The sequence below is a fragment of the Suricata suricatta genome, chromosome 7 (genome assembly GCF_006229205.1).
Source record: "Suricata suricatta isolate VVHF042 chromosome 7, meerkat_22Aug2017_6uvM2_HiC, whole genome shotgun sequence".
Taxonomy (NCBI): domain Eukaryota; kingdom Metazoa; phylum Chordata; class Mammalia; order Carnivora; family Herpestidae; genus Suricata; species Suricata suricatta.
In genome coordinates this window covers 6,829,692-6,842,496 of record NC_043706.1, presented here as the reverse complement: position 1 = coordinate 6,842,496, position 12,805 = coordinate 6,829,692, and the positions used below count along the sequence as shown (strand labels likewise).

The following is a 12,805-nucleotide window of genomic DNA, read 5'->3' as shown; positions in this document are numbered from 1 at the left end:
AGACAGTCACCACATTTTTGGTTGGAATTGCAGCTCAAATTGCTGGGAAAGATATTTCTAGACTGTTATTTTGGATATACATGAGTGGCTATTCTGAGATTTATGGATAGGCTGGACAGGATATGACTGGGTGTGACAAAGATGTGGCTTCTCTGGAAAAGCAACCAAACCAGGAAACGGGATGACAGAAATGCATGAGAGTCTTTTAGATGAACGCCCCTGTATCCCTATCGATTTGAAGTGTGAATCTGTGAACGTGTGTATAAAATGGAAAGGAAGTGTGATTTCTACTCCCTCTTTCTTGTTCAACTTTCATTTTCATTATGTATGGTGATGGGCTGCAGTACGTTCTTGTGTCTTGTATCTTGTATCTTACACTTGTATCTTGTATCTGAAAGAGACGCCTCTCCAAGCCAGCAAGTGGGCATGGCCTCAGGCCACAGAGACCAGAAGGTGGGAACAGAAGAGGAAGAACCATGGAGAAGGAAACACAGTTGGAAGGAGAATCACGAGAGCACCCATCTTACTAGCTCTGACGACTGAAGGCTTAGAACAAAGTCTTTGACATATTTGGTAATTAGTGATTGAAAATGAGAGCAAACCTTAGCTGTTAAATAAAAAATACAGAATATCCTGCCCCGCTCCCCAAATCCACAGGGTACTTCTAAGTTTTACTCGTGGGCATGTTACAGTAGTTTTAGACATCCATCTGAACATATTTTCTGTTTTATTTACCCAATTCAACAGATAGTTATTGATTTGAGAAAGTTTCACATTCCTTGAGTGTGAATTGCTGGGTGGCAAGACAGAAATGAAAGTGGAAAGACCAAGTGGCCAGGTGAAGGAAGGGCTGCCTTTTCCTGCTGGACACCTGAAATTTATTCTACAGGATGTAAAAAATAGCAAACACAACGTGGAGTCAGGGAAAATAATTGCATTTCAGTATCATACTCCGTGCTTGCTTTACTTTTGCCCTATGCAAGTGGAGTCTTGGTTCCCAAGTTTATCTGAACATTTGGAATCCTCTGGGGATCTTTTGCATATTCCAAAGCCCAGGCCATGTTCCAAACCAAGTAAATCACAATCGCTGGGAGTATATGTTGGAGAACATTGGTTTAGGATTAAAGAAAAGAACTAGTAGTAGTTGGAGCAGATTGAATTGACTTGAGATGCATTGGGCCAACTCATTTATTTGTTTCACATTTGCTTTTTTTTTTTTATGACTTTTTATGTCCTAATTTTTAAGCGATGGCAAATTGGCAAGAGGAAACAGAGTCAGGACCTCTCACACAAATAGAAATCTATCCAATTGTGTTTCCTGTTAGTAGAATTAAGTGCCTGGGGTAAGGTGTGGAATATGATTTTCCAGACACTGCATCTTTGGACCTAGAAATTACTCTTTATTTTTCCCATGGAATCATGCCACCTCTGAATATTTTCAGTGTCATATAGTATATTTATGTAATATGTGTACTTAGAAAACAAACAATATTTATTTTTACCATAATGTAGTGATATGTTGGAGTAGGCATGACCACATGGATCCATTGTCAATACTATTTCCTTCTTCCTCAATTCAGATAGGGATCACTCACACAGAGGGCTTTTCCATTATGTCCAGGGTCACACTTTTTTCTTCCACTTTGGGTTCAAACCAGAGGTCTTTCCCTTGGCCTTCTTTGAATATTAAGAAGGAAGTCCCCCGCCTCCACTTTTTGTTACAAAATACTAGTTAACACATACACATACATGCATGTGCATGTGCGAGTGCACACACACACACACACACACACACACACAGTGCAGACTATGAACTCATTCATCTAGCTATTGACCTTAACCTAGAAAGCTCACCTGAGACATGGCATAGAGTGATTTTGTGCCCCAACTCCAGATCTGGCAAATTTAAATGCATTGCTCAGGAATCTGAATTTAAGACAATTACTCTGATATGTCTGGGATGGTTGGTCTACCGACAGTGTTAGAAACACTGGTGTTGGCAACTGAGATGCAAAGGTAAATAAGGGGGGAAAACTGTCTTGAACGTGTTTGGGGACAGGACAATTTTTTGTGGCTTCCATATTTGTCATAGACGTGGTTCTGAATCTGAGTGATTTTTTTCCTGCCACAAGGCCTAAGAAGAATGTCCAGCCCAGCTCTCTTCCATTGTTTAAATGGGCTCTTCTTCTCTTTCCTACTTTTCATGGCTTGACTGCTTCCTCTCACCTCATATACTTTTCTCAGAAATTTGGAGTCTCCTCGTTCCTTAATTTTGTCCCTTGTCCTAAATCCAATTTTCTTTTTTTTAAATTTTTAATTTTTATTTATTATTGAGACAAAAACAGAGCATGAGTGGAGGAAGGAGCAGAGAAAGAGGGAGACACAGAATCTGAAGCAGGTTCCAGGCTCTGAGCTGTCAGCACAGAGCCTGATGAGGGGCTCAAACTCACGAACTGTGAAATCATGACCTGAGCGGAAGTCAGACGCTTAACCGACTGAGCCACCCAGGTTCCCCAATCCAAAATTTTCTAACTTTCTTTTTTTTTCTTTTAATTATTTTTGTGGTGCTCGGCCATAAAGGGCTCTACCTGGACAATCCAGCCAAGACAGTGACTAGGGCCAGGTGAGCCTCCCTTGGCTTCTCGGTCCTCTCAGTAGAAACTTTGCTACTACCCAGATAACCGGATGCCCCGGAATAAATGTTGAACTTGAAGCCCTGTGATCTAGTCTTGCTTTAGCATTTGTAGCAGGATGCCCTTGAGCAGATTTTCTTTCTAAGGTACAGTTTCTTCTTCAGGAAGTTGAAACAGCTCCTATCTGCTCTGCTTACTTGATGACGTTATTATGAAACAAAGTGAAACTGGTATATGTCACAATAATTTGTAAATCTCAAAAGCCTCAAAAACGTCTAAGGCAGTGATTCCCAAAATGTAGCTGGCATCAAACTCACCTGGAGGACTTAAACACAGCTTTCTGGTCCCAGGATTTGTGAGCCAACAGGTCTGGAGGAGGGGGCAGGAGTTTGCTTTTCTAGCAAGTTTCCGGACTGTTGAGGTTGATGTTGCTGGTCTCGGGAACCATACTCTGGGAACACTGGTCTACGGTGTTATGATAATATGGCTTAATTGCTCAATCATCATCTGCTCTCTATGGATCCTTGTGGATCTAAAATCCCAAGATGCCATTAGCGAAGGGGAAGTATGGTATGAGTAATTTGAAAATTGGCCAGGAGTGTAGGTCTTTATAAAGTACCTACCAAATGGGAGCCAGAAGCAGCTGAAGACCATCTCTCAAAGTGCACCTGGGAGGCTCAGTCGGTTAAGTGGCTGACTTCAGCTCAGGTCATGATCTCGCTTCATGAGTTGTGAGCCCCGCATCAGGCTCTCTGCTGTCAGCACAGAGTCCACTTTAGATCAACCCCAACCCTGCCCCTGCCACTTCCTCCATTCGTGCATGTTCTCTCTCTCTCTCTCTCTCAAAAGGGGAAGAGCACTGGGTGTTGTATGGAAAACAATTTGACAATAAAATATTATGGAAAAAAAAATAAAAAAAAAAGAAAATTAAAAAAAATAATTTTTTTTAAGAAAAGAAAACCATCTCTCAACTAAGCTCCACAAGGCTCTAAGACATTTCATTTTAAACCTTGTGTCTCATCCGATAACCAGTTAATTTACTTTCTGGGGCTATGGAAGTGGTCAGTATTAAACCTGAACTGAAGCTGGAGCTGCCCGATGGGGGCAGCCATACAGGGGTCTCCTGCACATCTTCTCGCTGCACGCGTGTTTAATGCTGCAATCCGGGGATACCGTAGTAAAGAGGAACGGGACACTGTCAGCTTTGAAGCACATTGGCTGTGCTATAAATGCTAATGCAGAGAGCACACGAGACAATTTTAGCTGGAAAATGAAAATACGCCGCTGCCTAGCTATGGAATTCTTTGCTACCAAGCCAATATCACTAGGGCTTGTGACTGTTAGACGCCACGAAAGGAGGTTAATTCATGAAACCTGTTCTGAGATGGTTTAAAGGAGGCTGATGGGGTGAGCCAACCTTTGAGGTGCCAAACAAGACCACATCTGCCTACCCAGGAGAAGGAGTGGGCTGGAGTCGGGGAAAGCCAGAAGGCCTGTAGGTTTGTGTCGGGACTCTGGCGTCTACAGCCTTTCTATGCATAGTGCGCAGACTTGACCAAGCAGCAGAACAATCAGGCCTTTGAAGGAACGATGGATCAGCCTAATTGGTCTTTCCCAAGCCGTTGCTCATGCTGCTAAATTAAAAAGAAAAGATGGGTCAGCTTAAAGCCATTCACATGACTCTGATTTGCTGTTGAGGTCCTACAAAGGCCCCAGCCCTGGAGCCCGGGCTCACTTGTGTCTTTGGGGTGCGAGGAAGGATCTGGCCAGCAGCGTGGCTCTCCGTTGCCCTCTGCAGGGATGAACAGCGGGAGCGTTGTTTGGGGGAAAGACTCGCGAGAATTGCAGGCTTTAGAAAGATCTACACACTTGTGGCAGTAAATCTCAAGGCATGTCTGGCTCTTTAAGGGCCTATCCAGTGTGGGTGATTTAACAAGCAGGCAATATTTTCAGGAGCCAACATTAGTGCCTCGGATGTAGGAGGCATTTGCTGACTTGGGAAAACGGGGTGATTTTGGTCTTGAGGACAAGTAAGAGAAGGATGAGGCTTGTTTGTCCCCTTCTCTTTCATCGGAAGGCAGCGGCATTGCGGGTGATGTTAAGATAAAACAGAAACAGAACAACACACCACCCCCCACCCACACGCGACTCTTATTTTTATATATTTAGTACTGATGTTAGTGGAGCTAATGAAAAGCAGATTGGTCACAGCAACATAGAAAATCAATTCTCAAGCTCTTTCCTATTCAGGTTTTTGATAGTACACTGCTCTCATCTGTTATGTGAGGGTCTCAAAGTGATTTTCAAATGGATTATTCTTTAGAGTGGAAATGAAGACACTTGCCCCAGGTCATACACAATAATAAAAAGTGACCTGTTTCTCAAAATGGATGCTTTCCATGGCTTTCAGTTTCCAGTCTGATGGGAAAGGACTTGTATAATTCTCTTCCATGAGGCTCTTTCTGGTAATAGGAATCACCAGCTGAAAAATGAGATGTGTGCCTTACACATGCACTCATAAGTTAATATTGATCAACATTTGGGATATTTTATGACTTCATGGTGACCTCATGCTTTGTCATGTCCTCACATGTTAGCAGGACTTGAAACCAGGAAGCCTGACTGTGCAAATACATATTCAAAGACAGATCAAAGACCACAATCTCTCGTCTACAGCCAAGAATACACATTTCATACACATTTCTTCCAGCAACATTTGCAGCAATATATCTTTAGGAAATGCATGCAGAGGAGATGTATAGGGAATAGATTAGAAATTACCTCTACATACAGATCTGCAATTTTGCTCTCTCTCTTTGTTGGAGGATGGTGAAAGCACGTTTAGCTATTTGGGGTCAAATGCAGCCATCAGAAATATCTGGGGAGCAAAGAGGGTGAGGGAGAATGCTAAGGTTTTAGAGGAAAAATAAAAGAAATGAGAATGGGGCACGTGCCCACTTTGGTCCTCAGTTTGCTTGTGGACAATAATAAGTTTGGGCAATATTAGCATTTTCAGTGTATTCCACTTGGAACGCAACTTCTGTTGGATGTAAGTACGGATCCCTCAAAGTTTCCATTATAAAATGGGTTTGAGAAAAACCTGGTCAGACGAATTGGACATTTTTATTTACCACTGGACTCTCTAGACTTTCATATATCAATGAAACTGGAGTTTTCAAGAGGTGAATGTGATATATTAGGCATTTTTGACCATGCAGCCTTTCTCTCCACACTACTATAAAAATGCTTGTTTTCATTATTGTTAGTGTCTTTTCCAATTCTAAAATTATATGAATGCATGTTAAGAAGATGGTCTGTAAATAGAGACAATATGCAAAGGAAAACAGATACAATCAGCCATGTTATTTGCATGACAGTGACCTTGCTTTGTGTTTCCACATTACAGTAATTATTATTTTTTTTAACTTTCTGTGCATTGCCTTATTAGGATAAGGAAACTTATGGTAGAGAAAAGTCCCCAGGGGCACCTGGGTGGCTCAGTCAGTTAAGCGTCCAACTTCGGCTCAGGTCATGATCTCACAGTTCGTGGGTTCGAGCCCCGCATCGGGCTCTGTGCTGACAGCTAGCTCAGAGCCTGGAGCCTGTCTTCGGATTCTGTGTCTCCATCTCTCTCTCTCTCTCTCTCTGCCCTTCTCCTGCTCATGCTGTCTCTCTCTTTCAAAAATAAATTTTAAAAAATTAAAAAAAAAGAAAAAAGTCCCAATAAGAAGAGAAATAACCAAGATATTTACACGGCAATGATAGGGACCTTCAGGTTAGGTTGTTAGTGTCTGAGAGCTGCATCAGCAATGCATCGCTGTTAATAGAGACAGCACAATATCTGGCCATAAAACCGAAGCTCTTTCATGTCTTCTTTTTCCACCGGTAATTTGCACAATGTGCTAGCACGGGTCAGACTCACAGCACTGTATCCATTTTGTGCCTTCATAATTACAAGAGAAAATGTGGAGGGTCCAAAGGTGAGCCACAATGGTTCCTAAGGAGTTGGAAAACAAGCCCAATTCGAAAGGGTTAAATGAGATGGATTTTTTTTAAGTGAGGGGAAGGATAAGTAGAAGGGGTCAGTTAATAGTGATTTTTATTATGTGAAGTGTTATTAGAACAGATGAAAGTGATCAGCCATTCTCCATTGTCTGTGAGAAAGGATCAAGGGAAAATGTGCTCATGTGTTATCAGGGAGGACTCCTTTTAGATGTGGGGAAAAGTTGTCACAGCTGATGTTTCCAAACGTTGATTGCAGTTACTTACCATCTGACTATGTCATAAAGGTGGTTTCCAAAGACACTTTACCAAAGAATAACTGATAATGTTAACCTCTGTTAAATTATGTTTATGGGCCGTGCCCCATTTTGGGCATGTTACATACATTACGTCATTGAACTTTCACATGAACCTTGTGAGAATTGTATTTTTGTCCCCATTTTATGCATGCGGTAAATAAGGCTGATAGATATTAACTACCGTTGATATTTAGTGGAGTCAGTTTCCAAATGGAGATCTGTGTGAGTTTAGACTGTCTTTGAAATCCTCTTGTTTACTTAGCTATTGTTTTAATATTTATGTTCTACTATTGAAATGAAACCTTCAGTGATTTCCTAGGGCAAGGATTATGTATGTATGTTTTGGAAGAAGGAGAAAAAAGGAATCACTCAACAAGATATGCACAGTTTTAAAATATAGATTTATAAGCAAAAATGTTTCTGTATACATAAAAGACCTCTTCTATGAAATGAACATTTCACTGTCTTATAGAAGAAGGCTAAAATGTTTTATCCCTTGTATAACACACTGAAAAAATACACATTTCTGACTGTCTACCATGCACAACATAGTTTTAAGGGAAAATTGTTTTATAAATTTTATCATTTTTATGTTTTTATTTTATCTTTGAGAGAGAGAAAGAGAGAGAGAGAGTGAGAGTGAGAGAGAATGGGGCCGAGAGAGAGGGGAAGAAAGAATCCCGAGCAGGCTCTGTGCTGTCAGGAGAGCCCGACGTGGAACTTGACCTCACAGACCACTAGATCATGACCTGAGCCCAAGTCCGACACTTAACCACCCCCGGGTGCCCCTGGGAAACAAAATTTTTAATGAACAAACTGGGTCCATATTAATTAGACTTTACCAGCGTGGCTTTCTCTCCCATCTAATTATGCTCTTTCAGATTTCAGCAACTGTAGGTTCCTAATCGCTAACTTCATCTTATAAGCACACGATTTGTCATATCTCCTTGGCCGTCATGAGTGAAAGTTTTTGGAACGTTGTCACTTTTGCAGAGATGTCTCTAGTATTCCTACTCCTGCTTAGTGGGCACAATGACTTGTGTTTTCATGTACAGGTAAGTGATGTTCACCTGTGTAGATGTCGTTTTTATAAAAGAGAGGTGGAAAGCAAAGGCTATTTATCAGATTTTTCATAAAAGTTTCTGTATTTTCTTTTTTAAAAAATTTTAAATGTTTTTAATATTTATTTAGTTTTGAGAGAGAGACAGAGACAGAGACAGAGCCTGAACAGGGGAGGGACAGAGAGAGAGGGAGACACAGAATCCAAAGCAGGCTCCAGGCTCTGAGCTGTCAGCACAGGGCCCAATACAGGGCATGAGCTCCCAAACTGTGAGATCATGACTGGAACTGAAGTCAGATGCTTAACAGTCTGAGCCACCCAGGTGTCCCAAGTTCTGTATTTTTACTGTAAATAATCAGATGAATGCAGTGCAGATGCCAATATTTTACACGTTACGGAAAAAAATGAAATATACTCATATAGTTTTATATATAGACTTATATTTCTATTTATTTATTATATTTATACAATTATATATAAGTGTATATAATATATGATACATACGTTAAATGCAATATTATTTTTTATTGGCAGAAAAGAAGATCTGATTCCTCTGTACTTTCGGGCAAATGGGAGCGTTGTCCTAGCGACAGGTTGTCTCCCTGGCGACCACTCACCCCTGACCAGTGTCATGGGAGAGGATCCTACGGCACATCGCCGGCCCTGGAAAAGACCCAAGTTCAAAATTCAGTGCCTGCTTTCTATGGAATGCGTCTGGCCTTCGCCCCATCATGAAGTCAGAAACCATAAAGGGATCCATGGCAAGTTGGGCATGCGTCTCTGTCAGCACAGGGGGGTATTTGCCCTGCTCTGTCTATACCCACTTCCGGGGTCAGCGAGTTCAGCACCCTTCACAGCTCTATTTCTGTGCACCAAACTCTTCCATACTAATCTACACTAGACTCATTACTTCTTGGTAGAATGGTTGACACAGGGATTAGGTAGCGTTTTCATTCCTTAAGCCCATAATTTTAGAAACTTAAATCTATAAATTTCATCTTTAATATTCTATTTAAATTACCCACACGCATCTTCTCATTGCTGATTGACCAGAAATTGAAAAGTCCTGGAAGAGTTGTGTTTCCTACGAGTCCGCTGAATGCTTCCCGGGGTCTTTTTGCTGTCTCCTTAGGGTTTCGCTATCTTCTTGGGATTTTTGCGGAAAATTTCATTGTCACAGAACCATGAAATTTGCCTTCACTGAAGGCAAACATGAAACATCATGGTAATAATTATATATTTAAGTGTGCAATTGTATTTTTTAAACATCTCCTTCAACAATTAGGTTTTCACTTCGAAGACTGTTTCTTTTTAAAGGTTTGTTTTTGAGTGAGACAGAGACAGAGTATGAGTGGGTTAGGGGCAGAGAGAGAGAGGGAGTCACAGAAACCGAAGCAGGCTCCAGGCTCTGAGCTGTCAGCACAGAGCCCGTCGTGGGGCCTGAAGCCATGAACTGTGAAACCATGACCTGAGACAAAGGGAGATACGTAACCAACTGAGCCACACGGCCACCCTGAGGACTATGTGTTTTGTCTATTCCTTTGTCCCCAGAGGCCAGAACCATTCCGGTCACAGTAGGTTTTTTTTAATAAATAAATAAATAAACAATATTTTATTTTTATTTTATTTATTTATTTATTTTGAGAGAGACAGTGCAGGTGGGGGAGGAACAGAGAGAGGGGGAGATCCGGAGACTCCCACGCAGACTCCACACTGTTACCACACAGCCCCATGTGGGCTCCAGCTCAGAAACCTTGAGATCATGACCTGAGCCAAAACCGAGAGTTGGATGCTTAACTGACTGAGCCATCCAGGTGTCCCCAAAAATATTTACTGACTAATGACTGAAGGAACTTTCCAAAGTTAATTGTGTCTCGTGTGTGTGTGTGTGTGTGTGTGCGTGCGTGTGCTTCCCCTCCCTCTATCCCACCTGATTTCAACTGCTGCATGATAGCAACATGATTGAAACATGCATGCGGTTCTGAATACAAAGCATCTGCAACCACATAAATCACTTCATCTTTTAGCTTTTTTATGGTTGTGATTCATGGCAGTGTTGGTCAGACTGGGTGCCAGGAGGGAGTGTTGCATTTGTAATTAGAAAGCGAAACAGATGTTGAAGCCTTCATTTTAAATGATGCTTCCCTTATAATAGTCCTCATTGCTTGCTGATCGTTTTCTATTTCACCTACTGAAGTTCGCAGCGCAAATATCTGGGTCTCCGGATAATGCCGCCATCTGAGGGCCTCATTGCAGTAGAGGCCTGATAAATTTTGATTCATTATGCTTATAAAACAAGACCCCCAAAGCTCCCAAGTGTGAAGGCACAAAAACAGAAACACATTTTTAAAAATTCTTTTCTTTTCTTGGAAGCAAAATATCGGGTGTATTGTCCCGTTTACACACTGACTTTTAGGCTCCCAGTGATTACAGAATTTACCTAGCATGTCCTGACCAACAACCACTTTTCCTGCTGATCAAAGGGTAGAAGAAAGGAACCTGCATCTTAAATCAAAGATGAACAATGCTGGGGTAGTGACATGTATCTTAGCACACCAAGTCCTGTGGCGACTAACACCGTCTGTACTGCTCCCACCATGTCTCCCAGTCAGAGCATGGCCACACACCTGCTTTGATCGGGGCAGAGTGGCATCAATGTACCTCTGTTTTTCCAACAATGATACCTGGGCCGTGAAAAGATGTGGTCTGCTGATTTTAGTTCAGTTAGGATTTAGAAGAGAATGGTGTCATTGGATAGGAATAGATATGAAAATGGGGGGGGGGAGTATCAGAAATAGTTTCAGGCCAATTTATCTTTCCTTCTTCCTTCATTCTTCTCCCAACCCCACCTTGAATATGGGGCCATGTAGATATATCTGGCCAAAGGCAGAAAACAACTTGAGTGATTACAAATATATCTAAGTGCAGAGACCTGGGAACAAATGGGTGCCTATTTGCCACCCCAAATATCACAACGGCAGGCACTATGTCTACCATGCCTGTCACCTTATCTGGAGTGTCTCACTCAGTAAAAGGTGGAGGGTAGGGGTTTCATAATTAATTATTATTAAATCATCTTACATGCTACAACGTTACTCAACAATAACTAGTCCTTTGCTAGTTGCGAACATTGAATCCAGTAGATCCAAACTTGAAGCTCAGTAAAGCACTAAAAGTATCTAGAACCAGATCTCAGATACAAGTCTGCAGACCAGCTTCTCTTGCCTTGAGGAAGAAACACTTTTTTGGTTCTGGTTTCAGAAATGGAAGTGATTGTCCACATCTGACCCTGAACCAGCCAGTCAGCTCCTTCTTCAAACAGAACGCTTCTCTTAGGAAGAAATAAACATCAGCCAGGGAGCAAATGGAACTACACGCAAGATAGGAAATTCAGGTAATGAGTTACAGAGATGCATTGCACAAATCTGCTTTGATGTGACATCGGAGTGCTGGTGGCAAGGGGATGTTGGCCAAGCCCATTTGATAAAGCACATGGAAAAACAAATTTAAACCTCTCGTGTAACAGCCTGTATAGATGTGTGTGTGCACACATCACTCTTTGATCAGCTAATGGAATCCCCACTGAAACACATTTTCATCCCCAAGTGGTGTGAGTCAAGTTTTTCAACTTTTGCTTTGCATTCTTTTGCAGGGCCCCTTGACTTCATAGAGTCGCCCTTCACTGTACTTCAAAGCGAGGTGTGTGTTTATCATCCTCGTTGTGCACAGAAGAAGAATAAAAGGCTTTTAAGTGGAGCCTTGCAAATGTGCCCAGAATAGATATCAGCGCGGCAAGATGATTATGTGCAAGAGCAACTTGTAGAATCTCATCCATTAAAGGGAGATGTTCTCTCCTAGAGAAACTTCTCAAGTCCTTTGTCCATCCATAGAGATGAGCAGTGTCCTTCCTTTGATAAGGAGACATCTATCAGGTGATGCATCAATTTTCAATTAATCAGCACATCACTGATGTGTTCACTTTATTTCTATAAATGGACTTGAAGAATAAATCCTTAGTTTATAGGTGACTCACTGCTGTAAGCAAAATATTTCCAGGCAAACCACATGAAGCCAGCTGTGAGCGTCATAATATGTCAAGTCTTCTTCAAATTAGAGTCTGATTTCACTCTCCTCAGGGGATGTCACTGCCACTTTATTAATATTTAGATGCTTTAATTGTAACTTGTGAGTGGCTGAGAGTAAAGGATCCAGCACAAAACTACTGGCTGTTGAAGGAAGATGGTAAAGCCCAAGGTCCTGGTCTCCAAAATCCCACCTTTAAGTGAACAGAATGAGCGTCAAGAGAGACAGGATGAACTTGTCATTGAGGGTCTGAGGAGAAGCCTCTGCATATACATGTGTCACTCAGGAAGAAAAGGCAACATTGAGTTGTTTATTATTCAGGGAATTTTTTTTGCTCCTCATCTGAATTGTTGAATAATCATGATCAGATCTGGAGAGACAGTGTCATTTTGTGCATGAGACAATCTGGTGTCTGTCCTTTGTTTCACCTTGTGGGTCAACGCCTCCCCACGAGCGCAGGCACTGCTGGGCGGGAGGGCGGGGGGCTGCTGGGCATCTGTAGGTGATGGCTTCCAGGTGTTAGCCTACAGGAAGTCGCTGAAAGTCAATGCCAACGCCAGAGCTCTGGACGTTCAGCTGCAAAAAGCCTTTCAGGCAAGGTCACAGTTTGGGTACTTGTAGCAAGAAACTAAAGAGAATCACCGTCCACACTGTCCCAGAGGGAGAGCTGACAAAAGTTGGCTCTGCTGTGGGAAACATTTCACTCACATAAAATGTCCACTGCTCCT

At 41.9% G+C, this 12,805-nt stretch overlaps 2 long non-coding RNA genes across 3 annotated transcripts; both read left to right on the top strand.

The window, feature by feature from the left end:
* The first annotated feature begins 404 nt into the window (after positions 1-404).
* Positions 405-8,749, top strand: LOC115297146. Of its 2 annotated transcripts, none has more exons than XR_003911302.1 (3): positions 405-573; positions 7,816-7,989; positions 8,529-8,749. It is a non-coding gene; the product is annotated as an uncharacterized LOC115297146 (long non-coding RNA). The 2 variants fall into 2 exon arrangements; XR_003911303.1 differs by lacking the exon at positions 405-573 and adding an exon at positions 2,601-2,623.
* A 2,511-nt stretch (positions 8,750-11,260) lies between these two features.
* Positions 11,261-12,022, top strand: LOC115297145. The gene is made up of 2 exons (XR_003911301.1): positions 11,261-11,388; positions 11,647-12,022. It is a non-coding gene; the product is annotated as an uncharacterized LOC115297145 (long non-coding RNA).
* Positions 12,023-12,805: the final 783 nt, after the last annotated feature.